This window comes from Mesocricetus auratus, unplaced genomic scaffold, assembly GCF_017639785.1.
Source record: "Mesocricetus auratus isolate SY011 unplaced genomic scaffold, BCM_Maur_2.0 Super-Scaffold_100006, whole genome shotgun sequence".
NCBI lineage: Eukaryota > Metazoa > Chordata > Mammalia > Rodentia > Cricetidae > Mesocricetus > Mesocricetus auratus.
Genome location: NW_024429190.1, coordinates 103,653,297 through 103,665,320, shown reverse-complemented (window position 1 = coordinate 103,665,320; position 12,024 = coordinate 103,653,297). Strand labels below are relative to the sequence as shown.

Sequence of the window (12,024 nt, the reverse complement as noted above, 5' to 3'; positions counted from 1 at the left end):
TCCACGACACAGATCCCGCAGCACTCTGTCTGTGGGGAGGTGGAGGTGCTTGGTGCCAAGAGAGAAGACGGAGTGTCATTTTGCAGCTCCATGGCCCTCCTGGCTGGAGTCAGAACGGTGCGGACAGGGGCTGAGACTATGTGCTGGGGAGGGAGCAATGCTGCTTCTGGGAGAGGATTCTATGGTTTTCTTTCTTTCTTTCTTTATTGTTACTATTTTTTATTTTATTTGACATTTTGCCTGTTTAATGGTGTTGGATTTTGGAGTTGTAGACAGTTGTTAGCTGCCATGTGGTTGCTGGGAATTGAACCCGGGTCCTTTGGAAGAGCAGCCAGTGCTCTTAACCACTGAGCCATCTCTCCAGTCCCGGATTCTATGTTTTCCCTAGGCTCAGGCTCTGGAGTGTATATTCTAGAGGAGGTGGTTTGGGTGCACTGCCTACCTTCCTTTCTTTTTAGTAGTTGGGCATGATTTCAGACTTACTGAAAATTAGAACAATTGTACCCTGGATTCTCATCAACCCTTTTCCTAGATGTTTCAGATAGTACTTTTACATTTATGCGTCTATGTATGCGTGCGTGTGTCTGTGTGTGTGTGTGTGTGTGTGTGTGTGTGTGTGTTTGCCCATCTGCCATGGCGTACCTGTAGACAACTCGCAGGAGTTGGTTCCCTTCTTCCACCATGTGGGTCCTGGGGGTTGAGCTCAGACCTCTGGGCTCTGTGACAGCAGCCTTTGCCTACAGAGCCATCTTGTTAACCCACAGATAATAGTTTTTTTAACCACATAGTCCTGTCTGTCTGTCTGTCTCCTGCATGATGGTTAGTCTTAATTGTCAAATGGAGACCCAGAGTACCCAGGAGAGGGATCCCTAGGCATGCGTGCAGTAGAAGACCCCCTGCCCATTGTGAGTGGCACCATTTCCCGGGCTGTGTGGAAAGGAAATGGTGAACTGACCACAAGCACCCATCATGCTCTGCTTCCTGGCTGTGAAAGAAATGTGACCATCTTCAAGAGCTACGGCTGTGACTCCCCTGCTGTAATGGGCCATGACATCTGGGGGAAAACCAAGCCCTTTTTTAACTTGAGTTGCTTCTGACAAGAAACTGGAGCTTGCGGCTTGACCCTAAGTTACAAACACGGTGTAAAGGCCCTTTGTTGCCGCTGTAGACTAAATGTTTATGCGTCTCCAAATTCACACAAGTGAGAGCGACCTCTGAGGTGGCTCCAAGAGATGGGATTTTGGGAGCATCAGATCCAAGATGGCGGCCGGCAGGAGGCTGACGAAGGAGCTTGAAGAGATCCCCGCAAATGTGGAGAGAAAAAACTTCTGTAACATCCAGGTTGATGAAGCTAATTTATTGGCTTGGCAAGAGGTTATTGTTCCTGACAACCCTCCATATGACAAGGGGGCCTTCGGAATTGAAATCAACTTCCCAGCAGAGTATCCATTCAAACCATCCAAGATCACATTTAAAACGAAGATCTACCACCCTGACGTTGATGAGAAGGGGCAGGTCTGTCTGCCGGTAATTAGTGCTGGGAATTGGAAGCCAGCCACCGAGATTGACCAAGTAATCCAGTCCCTCATAACACTGATGAACGACCCCCAGCCTGAGCACCCACTCCAAGCTGACCTAGCTGAAGAAAACTCTAAGGACCATAAAAACTAAGAATGCTGAAGAGTTTACAAACACATATGGGGGAAAGCGACCTGTGGACTAAAATCCGCCATGAATGATTCCAGCAAGTTTGAGCAGAGACCCCGGAGCTGTGTATCCAGATAACCCGCAAAGCAGGACTCCGTGGAAAACCGATGCGTGTTACCACCTGGTAGACGTCTGCTTGTGGCAGTTACTAACTTTCTACAGTTTGCTTAATCAAAAGTGGTCTAGGTAACCTGTAAAGAAGGATTTAAAAAGGGGGAGGGAGAGAGAGAAAGAGAGAGAGAGAGAAATGGGATTTTGTTAAGGCTATAGTGTGTAGCCTTCCAGAAAGATTAGTGACACACGATGGCAGTGAGGGAACTTGCCTCCTTTGTTGTTTTATTTCAGGCTGATAATAAGATGGACATCGACAAAACCAGTAAGCATGCAGTCACCAGAACCCAAGCCATGCTGGCACCTTGATCTTGGACCCCCCAGCCTCTGTAGTGGAGTAAATAATTTTGCATGGCTTAGCCCCCAGCCTATGATAGTTTTGTTATGTGAACCCACGGGAACTGAGGAAGCAGGCAAATACCCTGGAGGTGCATCGCCGCCGAATGACCATTCTCTAACACGACCACAGTGCGGTTATCAGGCAGGCAACCAACATTTATTTGCATGGGACTTCCTAATCTACAAATCCCACTTTGATATCCTTTATTATGCTCATGGTGTTCTTTGTAGCCAAGAGAAGCCTGCTATCGTATTGTTCTATTTTGTCTTCTTTAATTTGGATCAGTTCCCAGTGTTTCTTTGTTTTCCATGATATTGACATTCTGACTGGTTCTTTTTTTTGTAATCATGCATACTAAGGTATAACAAATCAATCTGTTGATCAATCGATTAATTCTTTGTAGCTGTACATTGTTTTTGGATCTCTGGTGAATGATTTTATAAAAGAACCCCCACCTCGAGTCTGCTGATGTTTCCCCATGGCAAGGGTCACACTGTGACATTTTTATAGACATGACCCAGAAATCATGCTGCATTTTCCTTCATGCATTATAGCAAGAAATGTGTGTGGCTGATCTGTCCCATCGCTGTGGAGGTTAACTTTGAGCTTCTAAATTCTTCCCTGGTGATGTTCTCTTGTTGGGGGAATACCTTCAGACCGTATAAATTTATTCCAGTATTTCCCAAATTCTCACCCACCAGAATGTTCATTGTTTGATTAGTTGTTCCCTGACAGATGTTAATTTGGTTATTTTCTAAATCTACCATTCCTCCCCTACTTTTTGGTTGTTGGAAGGAGGACAACTTCGGTGATGGTTAATACTAATCATCGACCTGACACAACCTAGAATTTCCTGGAGGCAGGCCCCTATTTTAATCTCGTTCTTTGTGGGAGAAGGCCTGCCCAGTGCAGGTGACACAATGCCGTGGCTGGAATCCTAGACTGTATAAATAAGGAGAGGACGATGAGCGGTGGTGTGACTCATCACTCTCTGCTTCAGGTTTGTGTATGCGGGGTGTGAGTATGTGTGTGTACTCTCTGCTTCAGGTTTGTGAACGTGGTAAATGTGTGTGTGTGAGTGTGTGTGTGTCTGTGTGTGAGTGAGTGTTTATATGTGTGTGAGTGTGTGTGTCTGTGTGAGTGAGTGTGTGTCTGTGTGTGAGTGAGTGTTTATATGTGTGTGAGTGTGTGTCTGTGTGAGTGAGTGTGTGTCTGTGTGTGTGAGTGTGTCTGTGTGTATGTGAGTGTGTGTGGGACTGTGTGTGTGAGTGTGTGTGTGCTTGTGTGCGTCTGTGTGTGAGTGTGTGTCTGTGTGTCTGTGTGTATGTGAGTATGTGTATGACTGTATGTGTGAATGTGTGTATGTGAGTGTGTATGTGAGTGTGTATGTGAGTGTGTGTGTCAGTGTGTGTGTGCTTGTGTGTGTGTGAGTGTGTGTGTGTGAAACCAGCTGCCTTGAGCTCCTGCTGCCTTCCTTTCCCTGCCATCATGCTGTGTTCTCCTAATCTAGAATAAGCCCATTTCCCCTTATGTTTCATTTGTCTATGTTTTATTACAACAGGAAAAGAAACGAAGATAACTTCTCTCCCCAGTGATTATTTGATTAAGTGTAGCACATTCAGATTGGTCTCCTTCCAGATCCTTGTTTGTTTTGATGTTCAAATCCGTTGAGACTTGGCCTTGGAAAACTGGCTGTATTCTGACATGTTCTCACCATTCTTCGGGTGTTTCTTTACTTCCCCAAACAACAGGGTTTTCTAGGTTCACTTTGCACTCTTTGTGGTCCAGTCATGGAGTCGACCACTCTCTCCAGATGAGGACGTGGTTTTCTAAATGTGGGTGAGGCCATCTCGGCCTCGAGATCTCTCCTAAGTCACGCCATCAAACCCAAACGTATAGCATTGTAGGAGGCTTATCCGGGGCCTTTCTCCCTTTCAATGGATATGAAACCATGTACGAAAAGCCAGTCATACAATGAGATTTATGAAGCAAGACTTTTCAAAAGGAAGTAAAATCTTGACTGAGAAGGAGGAAACAGCCATACCAGCCACAGAAGTGTCTTGGTGTGCCCATGAAAGCTTGGCATCAGCGTCTGGCTGGATTAAGAAGGGAATTGCACCAGAGGGAGATGCTTGGCACAGAAACTTCAAGAACTTTGATCTGCTGGCAAAAGCAGCCACCACAGCAAAGATCACTCAGCCACATTGGAAGAGTAGACAGCCTCAGGACACGGCACCCTGACCGGACCCAGCAGGACTGATCTGGACAGAGGAAGCCATAGGGCCAGTGTCAACTGCACTTTGATATTCTCTGGGGATGTATTTTAGTTTTTAGGTCAGCTGGGGCCCCGCAGTTAGAAGGACATTGCAGTTTAAGTACCCTAAAGTCATTCCCCCACTCCTCGGCTCTCACTCCATGGTGATCCTATTTAGTATGTCATAGGGGCGCTGCTGCTCCCGGGGACAGGGGAGGGAAAGGCTACAGAGGTCCAGGAGGTTGGGTACGAGTGATTGCATGCAGAGTTAAACACTGTGTGGCCTTGGGAGGTGTGATGGGGGATTGGGAGCAACTGAGGCACAGGATTTCCACCCATGAATGGTTGGTGAAACAGCAGCTGTTTTATTATTAAAACATGTGTAATCGTTAGTGCCAATTATCTGCCTTCCCAGACCTAGAACCATTTAGGGGACAAGCCTCTGGGAGCACCTGCGAGGGGTGTCTATGTGCGTGCGCATGTGTGCCTCTGTGAGAGCCTGCTTGGGTGCAGAGGCCAGAGTACAGCCTGTGGGAGTCGGTTTTCTCCTTGCGCCACGCGGGTCCCAGGAATGAAACCTGGGTTCTCAGTCTTTGCCGAAGCCCACAGAGCAATTTCAGCAGCTCTTGTCCCATCCCTACATCCTCGCCTGGAGAAGCACACTCACGCAAGGGTAGGTATGCCCAAGAATGTCCACTGCAGCTTTGGCCGCAGCCAACCAGTTGGAAGCAACCAGAAATGCTCAGCATTGTGGGAGTGTGTCAATACCCTGCATCACACCCTTGCCATGACAGTTGTGCAGCCGTGGACAGCAACAGCATGCATGCCCATCTCTGTTGTGCCGATGTGAAGTCTCTCCCTGATACGGGACTGGGCAAAAATATGAGAAGATAACCAGGGAGGGTAATAACACTGCTGTAAATGAAAACAAAACAAAACTGTGACTTTAAAAAGAATTATCACCCCCCCCCACACCTCTTGTGAGTACACAAATAGTATGTAAATGCCCAGGAAACATGCAGAAGCCTTCAGAACAATTGGAAGTCAAGGTTCCCTGGGGAGAGGAAAGAGTCCTGAGAGTAAGAGTAAGGTGAGCTTGGTAGGGTTTCCTCTTTATCTGCACTGTCCTGACTTGGTTATGGAAACTCTCACGCAAACACAAAAATGGGACACTATAATAACCCCCCCCAGTACTGTCACCCACACATTCCCTCTTCCTGACTATAAGCACAGCTGACATTGTATTCCATTCATAAATATTTCGGCAATCACCTCTATGAGATAAGAGCCTGTAAAGAAAGACAAAAGCACAGGGCCAAGACCACATCTAGAATCGTCAATGGCAGCTCCTCAGGATTGTCAAACACCCAGCCCATGCTCATATTTCTGTCTTGTATCCACAGCTGATTCCCCCGAGTGTGGAGCAATCAGGTCCAATGTGTTGCCGTTGGTCAACGTGAGCTGTGTCTTCCTGTTCCATTTGGTAGTGTATCTTTAAGAGAAGCTGCTGGAAGCCACTCTACTGAGCCAAAGGTAAGGGCTACTGTCAGGTTTTCACCCCAGGTCTGCAATGTTTATAACCCCACAAGCTGTAGGTGGGAGTGCCCGCTCCCCACAACCTGACCCTTCGTCTGTGTTGCCAAACTTGAGGATGTGCCACGCTGACAGATACGGTGGGGGAGTGCGGTGTAATTTTTCGTTTCCTTAAATTAAGTTCCAAATGAAAATTGGGTGTAGGGAGAAATCTGAGTCTGTAGAGGAAAGGAGCAATTTGCATTGAAATAATAACATTGCCAACTAGCATTCAGCGCATTAAAAAAATTTTTTTTTCTTTAAGGCTCTAGCAATCCTGTGAGGAAGCTGGTGTCTTCTCACTGTTTTGAGGGGGAGAAAGCCAAGAATGAGATGACTGACGGGATGCATAAACCCTCCTAGGGTCTCACAGCAAGGACGTAGGGACCATCTGTGAGTCTGCTCGGGCACGGCTCTGCCCTGCTCTGCCAGGCTGAGCTCGCTGACCTGTAAGATGGCACAGAAGTGGGGGAGAAGGAACGTCTCACAGTTCTTCCCTTTACTCTGCTTGGCACCAGCTTCCAGACTTCTGGAAATGTCAGCCATCCGTGCCAGCGGTTTTCCAGTGCCTTAAAGGTGATTGCTGGGGTATCGCTTACAACACTTTTCTGGCCATAGAAAACGCCCAGTGCAGCCGTAAACTATGACCCAAACAAATATGGCAACTCTCATCCTGGCCATTCCTCTGAAGGCGGAACTTGGTTACAGGCTATCTCAGGAACTCTTGGGGCCTGCCTGTCTCAGTGTGATTGGTTAGATTCTTTGGGGGACTTAATCAAGACCCTCCACGCAGTGAGTTCTGTCACAGTGTGCATGTTAAAGAAATGAGACTTGCTTCCCCTAGAACCTTGAGGACAGAAACTCCAGTTTTTCCATCTTCTGTTCTCTTCACTCCTCAACACTGGGGACACAAAGGGGATCTGTACATGGGTTGACCCTGAATGCGTTGAAGGCAGGAAAGGAGATATGACTCCACTTTCTTGACAGTGGTCAATTTTTAACCTAGTGCTAACCTGTCAATCTATGATGTTCTGCCAAAAAAAATGGACCTAGGAATTAAAAAGTGATTAATATTAGTTCTACCATTCTAGAAAAGTAGTTCTCAACTCATGGTGATGCTTGGAGAACAGCCAAGGAGCTCTATAAGTGTTCTTATTCATGGACAGTACCCAGAGAGTCCACTATAATTCATCTAAATAGAGGCTATGTATTGCTTACATTCCAAGGTTACCATATGAATCTATTAGGCACTGTCTCTTCACTGCTGTGTGGTTTGGGGCAAATGACTTTCCTACTCTAATATGGTCTCTTCCGAGAAATCTTCCTTCTGCCATGGGATGCTATGAGGATTAGTGATGAAGACTGGAGTCTACTGATCCAGTTACAATGCCTAACGCATACATGGCGGGTGCCCAGGAAAGACAGACTTTGATTTGGTAAACTCCTTAGGCAGTGTTTTTCATTGTTCAACCTTCCTCATGCTGTGGTGATCCCAACCTCACACTTTTTTCATTACACACACACACACACACACACACACACACACACACACACACTGTAAAATCCTCACCCAGTCTCTTTCCAAAGTCTCTCAGAGAAGAGCTGTGGAGTTACTTTGAGCCTTGGCAGGACTTCAGAATATTTTTTCCCCAGTAGAAGCTCAATAATTCTTGAGATCCAAATTTAGAAGCTTGTACGGAGAGCCCTGAGAAATCAAGTGCTCGACAGCCAGGCTTTCTAACCCCGCCCCCTACATCACCTCAAGCAAGGTAATAAAGCTACTGCAGCCATTTCCCAAGGTCAGCTTTCGACTCTTAATGGTTTTAATGGGCTGTTTCGAAAGGGTCCTCAACTTGTGTTTAGTCAACCTTCCACATGTTTGGGCGTGTCAAGGGAAGCTGAGGAGATGGGGGAAGAAGGGGACCAGAGCTAAGTTAAAATCCTCTGCTCAACCTCTTAGGAAGCCTGTGAGAGTGTGGTTCCATTTGAGACCAGATCTAAGCCACTGACTTCCCAGAACTTGGACCTCTGTGGAAAAGCAAAACAAGGAAACTCAGGAGTCATAGTGACTAAAGACAGTGGGAGAGATGAGAGGGAGGAGCCTTGTGTAGTTAGAGAGTAGACGGACCTGTCTAAAGGGCTGAGGACAAGGTAGGAGAGAAAAGAGAGTGCGTGCAGTTCATGGGGAGTGATGCTCCCATCACGGCTGGGGCCATAGTAACAAACCTTGAAAGACCCCCAGAGTGGGGAGACCCTCACTCAAGTCTCGGGATAAGCCGACGCCCCAATAATTCAAGAGAGACCGCTCTTGCTGCAAGCACACGAGGTTTATTCGGGGAACCAGTGCACTGGGGCCGAGCTCGTGACCCTCGCAGGGGCAGAGGAGTTCGACACCCAGTAGCTGCAATCAGGGTTTTTAAAAGGGAGAAACTGAATGGGGGAGTTAGGCAACCATCATAAAGGATGGGGAAGTTAGGTAAACATCATAAACATAAAGGATGAGGAAGTTAAATGATAGCTTGTGTCTTAACAGGAAGGTTATCTCAAGCAAGCATTCTTTGGGCATTGTACAGTTAAACATTGAGCAGGAATGTGGTGAGATAGTTCCTGGATCAGGGAGGGTTATCTTTTAAGTTTATCTTGAGGTCTCCAGTTTCTCAGGAGAGGGCAGAAGGGCAAGTCACTCTGTGATGGGCTAGTCCCTAGGGGTCTAAAAATGTTGAGTTGGGATCTCTCAACCTCATGACGATGGTGATGGTAATGCTAGGAGGTCTGTGACGCCTGGCTGTGTGGATGGGGTAGAGCAGTCACGATGTCGTGGGCCTTCTGTCATGGATGCGTTAATACCGTGCCTTGTGCCGGAGAGTGGGTCTATATAAAAGGAGTCGCTTTGTCCCTCTTGGTTTCTGGTTTTGCTGCCACGTTCCCTTTCCTTCCGATAAGGACCTGTCCGCATTGACACATGCCATGCTGGACGTAGCCGGAAGGCTTGCACCCGACACCAGACAGCTGGGGCTTCTATATCTTGTGCTTTCATTGTCCCAAACTTAATCAAATAAGCCTCTTTCCTGTATGAATCTCGCAGCCACAGATCATTTGTTAGAGCAACTCCAAATGGGTCCAGGTGGAGCAGGTACTAGCCAGCACACAGTTACTGTGCTCCAGGATTTCCGCAGGGTGTTTCAAGTCTTTCCCCCCAGTTTTCAACAACTGCCTGGGGGGACGTATGTCCTGTTGTCATTCCCATGATGCACTTAGGGGAAACAGAGGGCCAATGAGGAAACCCCCAGTTAATGCTGATAACGTGCATCTCGACAGTCTAACCTTAGACCCTGTGATCAGCCACTTGAAGGATACATGAACACAGGATCAGGCGTTGTCTATGTGAAGAAGAAAGCAACACCCACAAGCCTGCCTGACAGTTGGGGCTAGTTGGGGCTTTTGGTGCACGTGGAGGAGACCCTGGGATGCCCGCCGAGGCATGCTTTCCCTTTCTCTAAGTGTGGAGTTATGGCTGTGCATTCGCCACCCTCCTGGAAGTTCAGTATGAACAGGTGACATAAATATATCGCTGCTTCCCTTCATTACAATGACTCTAAGCTACTGAGTTTATTTTCTTCTAGTTTTCTGGCCTGTGGCCATCTGCACAGTCATTTCTCAATAATCCCCGTAGGTATTTGTGTTTTCCCTTGTAGCCCACGACCCATCTTCAGGACCGATGAATCTGGTCTCACCACCATCCAGTTCCAGAGCAGTATTGATTTGACACAACGGTACAGTACCGACTGCCATCCCAGCGCCCATGTGACACAGCACCGACTGCTGCTCCTGTCCCCTCTTCTTATCTTTGAGAATACTTTGCTCTTAAGCACTCAAAGAGCAAACCTAGTTCCCACCAGGATGTCAAGTGTGTCTCGTGGTGGGGAACTACAGTGATCTCTTTTTACTCTGGGTTTGTTTGCCCTATAAGGAATGGTGATGGTTCATTCTACAGCAGGGATGATCCTTGAAAACCCTAAGAAGAAGGTAGTCACAAAAGACCATCTGTTGCATGACTCCAGTGAGCTGAGACGTCTGCAAGCCCATTCAGAAAACCAGAGAGCGGGTCAGTGTTTGCCAGGACCGGAGGCGAGGAAGGAAGTGAGCCCCTGAATACTGCTGGCGCGTATGCTTTACGGGAAGCAACCAAAGAATTCTAAAACTGGGTTGCCCAGATTTGTTTGCTAAAAATCCTAGCATTTGTTTTTTAAAAAAATAATTTGGTTAACTTTATTTTATGTGCGTTGGTGTGAAGGTATCAGATCCGCTGGAACTGGAGTTACAGAGATGTGAGCTGCCATGTAGGTGCTGGAAATTGAACCTGGGTCCTCTGGAAGAGCATCCAGTGCTCTTAACCACTGAGCCATCCCTCCAGCCCAAGTCCTTGCATTTTGAATAGGTGACGAATATGGTAGAACAGCAGAGGTTGGGCTGGGGAGACCGTTCAGTCACTGAGGTGCTCGCCTTGCAAGCGTGTGGGCATGATTTTAATCCACATGATGAAAGCCAGCCATGCCCACTTGTAATTCCAGTGTTGGGGATGCAGAGACAAACGGAGCTTGCTGGTGGTCAGCCTAGCCTACTTGGTGGGTTCCAGCTCAACGAGAGACTGTCTCACCAAGGAACTACACCAAGGCTGTCCTCTGACCTCCACATCCATGGGCATGCATGTACACAAACATACACATGGAAAATTAGAAGCTAAATCCTTTGCTTGGAACCCTGCACAGGCTCATTGGTTTTCCTGAGTGGGACCTATATCCTCATCATGTGCCATGCCCCATAAGGTGGTCTGACCTCAAGTTTCTGCCCTAACTGCCTCTTCCCTCATCTACCGGCCTCCACGCTGTACCTATTCTTCACACATCTGACCCCAGGACCTTTCTCCCGCCTGTTCCCTGTGCTAGAGAAGCTCCTTCCTCAGACACCCCCACCTACAGAGCTCCTATATCTGGCAGGTCCCCTAGTCCCAGGCTCCACCTGGCTCTTTGTACCAAGTTACCCTTACTGCACACACACACACACACACACACACACACACGCACACGCACACGCACACGCGCGTGCGCACACACACACACACACACACACACCTTGCTGCCTCCTAACACAGCATGCGATTTGTTTATTGTAATGTTGTCTGGTTATTTTAGTGAAACACACCTCCTCCACAGGATGCAGGGTCCTCTTGGTGCTGATCACTCTGTACCCCATTTCCTAGAAATATGCCAAACATCCAGCAAGGGCCTCGACAAATCCTCGTAGAATTGGGACCATAGCTGAATAGGGCAACATTGTCATTTAATCCCAGTTTCCTTCTTCCTAGGGCAGTGGCTACTGTGGAGGCTTTAAACCACAGGACCTTGTCTGCCAGATGACCCTGTGGGCACAGAACCAGAGGAGGAGGCTGCCAGGCTGTTTCATTCTCTGGCCAAGGAAGAGGCCCAGCCAAGGTCCATCTGCATCCATCACTCTTACCCATCTCTGAGGGTTGGCATCTCAGAATATCTTTCCAGAATTTTCTTTTCATGTACGCATCTTATAAAATTAAAAACTGGATTATTTTGTTTGTGTGTTGGTCTGAAAGCCTGATTCCCCACACAGATGGTGACACTGTAACCTGCCTGTCATCCCTGGTCTCCCTGCACATACTAAACGTGTGTTAACATAAGAGGCAGGCTGGGCGGGTGAAAGCCATGCTGTGTACCGGGTCCTGAGGGGATGGAAGAATGAGGAACGGTTGGGCTTAGCCTTCTGGGGGAAAGATAGGAGAGGATCCCAGGGACCTGCCTGGGAAGGAGGGGTGGCGCAGTGTTCTCTAGGCTCCAGGACAGGTAGAAACCCTTTCTGTTCAAATCTGATTGCAGACTCTGGGTTTGCATTTGTCCCCGATAGGCGCTCTCTTGCTGGCAACAATATATTTACCTCTGGATGCGGGAGGGAAGCCATGGGTGGTTCCTGTGCTTCCTGCATAATGAACATGCAATTAATCATGTCTCCA

At 47.7% G+C, this 12,024-nt stretch overlaps 1 long non-coding RNA gene and 1 pseudogene across 1 annotated transcript; both read left to right on the top strand.

The window, feature by feature from the left end:
• The first annotated feature begins 303 nt into the window (after positions 1–303).
• On the top strand, positions 304–3,269 carry LOC121140960 (annotated as a pseudogene).
• A 301-nt stretch (positions 3,270–3,570) lies between these two features.
• Positions 3,571–11,596, top strand: LOC121140961. Its single transcript, XR_005877920.1, has 2 exons — positions 3,571–5,945; positions 9,658–11,596. It is a non-coding gene; the product is annotated as an uncharacterized LOC121140961 (long non-coding RNA).
• Positions 11,597–12,024: the final 428 nt, after the last annotated feature.